Source organism: Arachis hypogaea, chromosome 18 (genome assembly GCF_003086295.3).
Source record: "Arachis hypogaea cultivar Tifrunner chromosome 18, arahy.Tifrunner.gnm2.J5K5, whole genome shotgun sequence".
Classification (NCBI taxonomy): domain Eukaryota; kingdom Viridiplantae; phylum Streptophyta; class Magnoliopsida; order Fabales; family Fabaceae; genus Arachis; species Arachis hypogaea.
The window spans coordinates 101164810-101172635 of NC_092053.1; the positions used below are offsets into that span (position 1 = coordinate 101164810).

Below are 7826 nucleotides of genomic sequence, written 5' to 3' on the forward strand. Positions count from 1 at the left end.
TGAGTAGAGGGGCAGAAGCACAACAGAGATGGAGCCCATGCGATGAGCAAGATAATGGACGGCACAGAAGCGTAGCTGAGCAAATGAAGAACAGGCACTAGCAGTGAGCACTAGCTAACCTTCAAAGGACGACTGCGAGCAGATGACACCGACAGTAGAGAACCAAGATTGAGAGCCAACAGGGATTCTTCTTTGGAGCATGCCGACAGAACAAAGAGAGAAGCCCTTGACTGCGACGGATGGTGGCAGTGGCTCACTCCTTGTGGCAGTGAGGCTAGGATTTCTGTTTTTGTGTGGAGAGAAGGAATGAGATAAGAAAAATCAAAGAAGGGGCTTTAAGGTTGGGAGGAGAGGCTTCTGTGCTTCACATATGCCGCTGACTGCGATGGACGGCGGTGGTGGCTCACTCCTTGTGACTTGCGGCGGTGAGGCTAAGGTTTCGTTTCTTTGGAGAGGAGGAAGGAAATCGGAGAATTGGAAAAAGGGTTGGAACTTGGGAGGAGAGGCTTTCCATCACACATACTTTCTTTTTTATGTTTAAAGCGAAATAGCATCGTTTCATGAGAACTGGCCAGGCACAATCCGGTCTGACCGACCAATTTCCAACCAGTTCAGCAGTTTAAGTTCGGCTTTAAGATTAGCAATTTTACCTGGCAAACCGAACCGTTTAAGCTATCGGTTCAGATTGAATCGGTCAGAGGGGTCGGTTCGATTTTCAGAACCATGGGTATGAGGGAGAATCAAGCTAGGGAAAACATTGAGATAAGACTTAAAATATGTGAAAAGTATTAATGAAAGAGGAAAGATACAAAGATGATAAAGATGGGCTTAGCCCTAAAGATTAAAGTAACTTAGAGACGGTGAGATAGGAATTGTTGGTAGAGGCTGATGTTTGTTGACTTGGCTTTGGGCCGAACACTAGAACGGAGACGGTCGTAAACTTTGTACTGATTTTCCATTAGTCTTAGACGTGTTGTTGGCCAAAATTCACCTATAGTGGATATCATTTGTGTACCTCGGGATGTTGCTCCTATAGACCGAAGTTCACCTATAGAGAGTTGTCATTCCTGTAAGCCAAAATTCACTTACAAGGGTGCCATTTCTGTAGGCCGAGTTTCACCTACAGAGGGTTGTTATGTTGTTCTAGAAAAGCCATATCCGACTAAGAATGTTAGATTATGTTAGGAGCGGGTAGACCGACACATGAGCTCATGACCTGCATTAAGACTAGACATGCATCATACTTATTTGCGCACATTTTTCTGTGATATTTGTTTGTGATTGTGTGTGCTTTCTGATTTGGTTGTTTATCTGTATCTTTTGAATGGATTGTCGTTGTTGGCTAAAAATATACTAAAATGAACTTAACTGCAACCTCGACCCTATTAAGGACTCCCGAGTTCTTACCTCTTCTTTTTCAACCCTTTCAGTTACAAGTGCGAAGGCTTATTGCGAAGCTATAGAAGCATAGAAGAATTAGTGTTGTGAAGTTGGGTTGTTGTTAGAATTTATTTTTCCATCGCCTTGTTAGTTGAAGCTTTTATTTCAGAGGGGTAGGCATGTATATGTTGTTCATTGATTAACTATAATGTATTACTAGTAATTATGTGATTATTATTGATTGAAAGTCTTTGATGAACGATTTTTAATGGATAAAAATAAAATTTACTAGCTTTTTCCTAAAACTGGGAACATGTTAACGTCGTAAAGGCTTATTATTAAATAGATAATAAAAGAAAACAGGTCAGTAACACCTTATTTTTGGTACGATCATGACATGCTAGAAGTTAGGTCGTTACATATTATTTATTATTGCTTCTTAATGTTGATTTTAAGCTTTTGCAAATTTGATTATATTAGAAATAAATTTTAGTTCATTGTAAGTTTTATTTTGAGTGAACTACCAACCCAGCCCCTATCCATTTTCAAGAATAACAACGCGACCCCTCAAAATAAAAACGATCTACTTCATTCCCTTTCCCCTAATTCCGTCACACAACCCGGTCCCTGTGGGTTATTTTTCGGCAAGGCTTGATGGAAAATGATGAGCTGTCATGATTGAAGCATGACCAATCACATGAGCTCGCTGACGTGTTCATTCGATGCCTAGTTGGACAAGTTCAAATGGACAGGGGATCAGTTGTCCACTTTCTTCACTCTAAAAATGATGTCGCTCGTGCGGGAAGTAACTCTTTAATTGCTTCTCAAACGTTGTGTTTCCATAAAATCCCATCAACAAGCCTTCATATTTACAAGAAAACCAGAGGCATGAGCAGCAGTAAGGATCATGCATCGAGTTCCATTGGTGGGAGTAGAAGAGAAGCTTTTAAAGAGGAAGGCAGAAGTGCTATAGGCGTATTTGCAGGGAGTATTGGTGCACCAAAGAAGAAGAAGATGTTTATTGCTCCACGATGCCATTGTGGGGCGCATGCAATGCTATTTCTCTCTTCAACAGAACTAAACCCTAACAGGTTATTTTATGGATGTCCACACTTCAAGGTAATCTCAAATTTAATTTAAGTTTCTTTCATTTTAACTCCTTGTGACATCTTCTTAGTTGTGGGTATATTGTACAGAGTTCAACACCTCATTGCAAATACTTTGCATGGTTGGATGATTATGTTGCATCATTTGATGAGTTACCCAGAAATTATTTTATGGAGGGTTGGAAGCCAGATCAAAATCAGATACCTGATGCTGCTGTTGTTAATGCTGAAAAACTCAGGGAACTAGAGGGTAGAGTTACTGGGTTAGAATTTGAAGCTAGAAATTGTAATGCCAATAGTGGTACTAACTGCGTTAGTGTTAAAGCTATGGTTATTGCTTTTGTATTTGAAATTGTAATCTCAAAATTTGTTTAACGCATTTAGCTAGCATGAAACCTTATGTGATACTAGGTTTAAAGTTATGTTGTTTTAAAAAAGTGTATATTGTTTAAGGCATTTGGAGTAAAGTGTATGTCTACCATTTAAATTGTATTATTAACTTTAGAAGAATGTATGTTGTTTGAGATGAGATAATACTTTGATTCAATGAAAATGATCTGTTACTACTTTGATGCATTTTAGTATGTAGTTACACAAATTTCTCAATGGACAATATTGGATAAACAAACTAAACAGATGCTTTATATAAAACAACTACAGAAAACAACCAATCATGTCCTTGTTCAGCATGAGAAAGGGACAACATATAGCCCTTTAACAACAAAAAGAAGGCCAACATGTAGCCTTAAATAAAAACATCTTCCAAGTCAGTCTAGTAGAGTTTCAAAATCACCTAAACATGCATACATACACTTAATTAAAGCAAAAATTTTCCTAAATTTGTAAACACCAACATCAAAGTAACAACAAAAGGAGTTCAGTTTGATATCATCTAAGTCAACAGCAACATATCAAAGATCATGTCTGCCTCGAAGGTATAAATCAAGGGGTAAGAATAAACTTGAAAAGTCTTACTACAAGCTCGGAACTTGCTGCAGCCATGGTCTCTGTAGAAATAGCACTTTGTTGAGAGGGGACATTAGTAGTTGTTGTCCTCGAGTTCACATTTTGTTTAGTTGGAACATAGGGTTTGAGACCTGATACTGGAGGACCAGGTGGTAGAGTAGATAGTCCAAATAAAGGTGGAGCCAAAATAAGAGCAATCGGGGGCCTAACAATAGGGTGTTTTCTTCTCTGGGCATGATTGAAATTGGGGGTGGAGTTGGACTGAGGAGGTGATTGATTTAGGTTGATAGAGTCTGTTGCAACCTGTAACAAAAAATCAATGAGTTAATTAGGACAAATAGGTTAAACAACAGTGACAAACCATTATACCACTTCTGCATGGGGTACAGTTTGTGAAAGGGGAATTTCGTCTCTCTGTTCCTAAGACTCCGAATTACCCTTCCTTGGTAATGTCTTTCGAATTTTCTTCTTGTTCTTCTTTGCTTTTGTCTATCACCGTAACACAAACATGTGAGTATAGGGAGATTCTAATTTGTAACTTGAGCAGCAATATAGACATATAACAATTTCATAGATACTACCAGTAGATTCATAGGTGGTGCAGGTTATACATTATCATTGTTCAGATTAGAACTTTCATCCTATTTATATAAACAAGCTAAAATAAGTGGTATTTCACAATTTTCACAGGTGACTCTTAAACCCCTAACAATTTACAAAGTGGTATAGTTCAAACCCCAATTACCTAGCCTTTGTTCTGGCTTGGGTCAAAGGGAACAATCTACAACCCCTTCCTCTTAGCACCTCAACTTACCCTCTTTCATTTGATTAATCTCCATATCTCCTTTAATTACATGAAGTCCAGCTTCCATGTTAGGTGCTCCCATATCAAGCCAGAACATCTGCTTATACTCCCGGTAACCCAATTCTTTAAACAATTCAACGAAGTCAAAGAAATTTATGTAATCCAAGTCTAAAGGGGGAAACCTCTTCACTTTACCATCCAAGTAGCAGAGAACTCCCTCAGAGTCTTTGACAAATCTTCTCCCACGGTGAAACACAGGAATGACCATATATTCAGACATTTGCAATCATATTTATTCAAACTTTAAGAATATATCCTAACACTAAAAATATTTAAACAAACAGTTAACCATAACTACATTATTTAACTTTTATGAAAATACACAAAATTTATTCCTATTTAAACTTTTCTATAAATAGGACCACAAAGGGTTGCAGACAACAATGGTGCATTGTCAGAATCAGAATCAGAATGTTGGACCACACAAAACACAAGGGACAAACACTTTCTAGAAAGTCACTAACCTGAACTATGTGAAACGTCCCCAAAGGATTCCGTCCAACTCCGTCAACAACACCACCAACCCGCCATCAACTGTGACGTCGTCAGCACTATTTTAAGCAGCAACATCAACACTTCCCCCCCAACAACCCAGCATCCACAGTAGTCTCGAGAAATGAGGAACCTTTTCTTCTAGGGTTTTCTTATAAATGTGAAGGCTCATTGATGGGGTTTTATGGAAACACAACGTTTGAGAAGCAACTGAAGCGCTACTTCCCGCGCGAATGACATCGTTTTTACAACTGAGCCCCTGTCCATTTGAACTTGTCCAACTAGGCATTGAATGAACACGTCAGCGAGCTCATGTGGTTGGTCACACTTCAAACGTGACAGCTCAGCATTTTTTGTCAAGCCTTGTCGGAAAATAACCCACAGAATCGCGTTGTGTGACAGAATTATGGGACATGGACCGAAGTGAATCATTTTTATTTTGAGGGGTCACATTGTCATTCTTGAAAATGGACAGGGGCCGAGTTGGTAGTTCACTCTTTTATTTTTGGATATACTTAGATTCAATAATTTAATTCCTTAACTTGAACATATAACCTAATTAATCTTAAATAACATATTTTGATTTAATTAATTACAATTAAAGTAGTTAAATTTACCTAATCTATACCAATATATAATGGGGATACAGAAGTTTGGTATCCAATTTCTTCTTCCTATTTTACTCCTATTTCTTTTTTATTAAAAAATGACTTTATCCCATGACAGAGTTTAAAACCTGATTCACTTTTAATAAAGAGTAAACTACCCTTTCTACCCACGAAAGTTGAAAACGCTGACATATCTACCTATAGAAAAAGAAAATTACCATTTGTACCCATGAAATATGGGTTCCACACAACAAAATTATCCAAACACTAAAAAATTACCTAAAATTCCTAAATTACCCTTATCTTCACCACCACACCACCTCCTTCACCCAATCACCTTTCTAACCCTAACCTTCTTCACCCAGCCACCATCCCTCTTTCCCTTTCTAATCTCAAATCCCACTATCCCCCTTCACCTACCACCACCCCTCAAGCTCTTCACTCAATGGTGGCTCCCGCTACCCCCGCAACCGTCACCGGAACCCTCGCCCTCGTTCACGGATTTACCGGTGAATCCAGCTGGTTCCTCCAGCTCACTGCCATCTACTTCGCCAAGGCTGGATTCGCCACTTGCTCCATTGACCATCAGGGCCACGGCTTCTCCGACGGCCTCATCGCCCACATCCCTGACATCAACCCCGTCGTCGACGACTGCATCGCCTTCTTTGACGAATTCCACTCTCGCTTCGATCCTTCTCTTCCTTCCTTCCTCTACTCCGAATCCCTTGGCGGCGCAATTGCGCTATTAATCACTCTCCGCCACCGCGACTCACCGGAAAATGTCTCATCCGGGAAGCCATGGAATGGTCTGATTCTTAACGACGCCATGTGCGGGATCAGCGAGAAGTTCAAGCCACCGTGGCCATTGGAACATTTTCTTTCTATAGCTGCGGCTATAATCCCTACGTGGCGCGTGGTTCCAACGCGTGGATCGATCCCGGACGTTTCCTTCAAAGTGGAGTGGAAGCGGAAGCTGGCGCTGGTGAGCCCGCGGAGGAAGGTGGCGCGTCCCCGAGCTTCGACGGCGCAGGAGCTGCTGCGGATATGCAAAGGGGTGGTGGTGAGATTTGAGATTAGAAAGGGAAAGAGGGGTGGTGGCTGGGTGAAGAGGGTTAGGGTTAGAAAGGTGATTGGGTGAAGGAGGTGGTGTGGTGGTGAAGATAACGGTAATTTAGGGATTTTAGGTAATTTTTTAATGTTTGGATAATTTTGTTGTGCGGAACCCATATTTCATGGGTACAAATGGTAATTTCCTTTTTCTATGGGTAGATATGTCAGCGTTTTCAACTTTCGTGGGTAGAAATGGTAGTTTACTCTTTAATAAAAAAACTGGCACTATGTACTCAATTCTTTTTGTTTTTTTTTTTAATTGAAAAAATGACTTTATCCCACGATAGAGTTTAAAGTTGGTTCATTTTATTTCAGGTAACAACAAACTTAACATGTATTATGATAATTTTTTTTGAAATAATTAAAATAATAAATAATTAAAAAATTAAAATAAATAATGTATTCATAAAATTAATAATAACAAATAGAATAAAAAAATATAAATATATCTCTTATTTTTTATCATGCGTATTTTTGAATCTGGGTGAATAGGTATATCTTATAAGGTAATAACTATAAAATGAAAATAAATTTATTATTCTAAATTATAAAAGAAGTACTGAGTACTCTTTAACTACAACTTTTATTATAAATTTATTACAAAAAATGTATTTATGTTTCAAATTAATGTAAATGTTTGGGATAAAAAATAAAAAAATATGTCTTTATATTCTTATATTAAAAAATAAATAAAATTATTTTATATACAAAAATACTATTTTATAAGATAATTCCAAAAATCTCTCAAACACTCTGAATTCAATTCGTTGATCTAGCATAACACACAATACTTGATAAGATATTAAATAGTATTCTTATATTAAAGTTTATCATAATGATTTTATTATCAAAATAATATTTATACATTGTGATAAATTAATGCAGCATGATAATTTTTAATATACTTTAATTTAATTTTTTATTTTAATTTATATTTTTATGTTTTAAAATTTTAGTAATAATATATATTTTTATAATTTAAAATAAAACTAGAAAAAATCTAACTTAAATACAAATACAACGATAGAAGAAGAGTACAAGAATATTAATATTTTATCTCATGTATTTAAAAATACATGGAACAAATAAAGATTAATCCTTCTTATTATAAAATCTTTGTCCAATTAAAATTTAACAAATGACAAAATTTGATAACGGTAAAATGTGGCATAATTTTTTAAAATGTCTAAATACTATATTAAATATTACAAGTAGTGAATGGATAAATAATTTTCAAATTCTAGAATTAAAAATATAGATAACGCTTTATGTATTTATATGAGTTACTGAACCAATTTT

At 36.9% G+C, this 7826-nt stretch overlaps 1 pseudogene; it reads left to right on the forward strand.

The window, feature by feature from the left end:
- The first annotated feature begins 4700 nt into the window (after positions 1-4700).
- On the forward strand, positions 4701-6872 carry LOC112770200 (caffeoylshikimate esterase-like; annotated as a pseudogene).
- Positions 6873-7826: the final 954 nt, after the last annotated feature.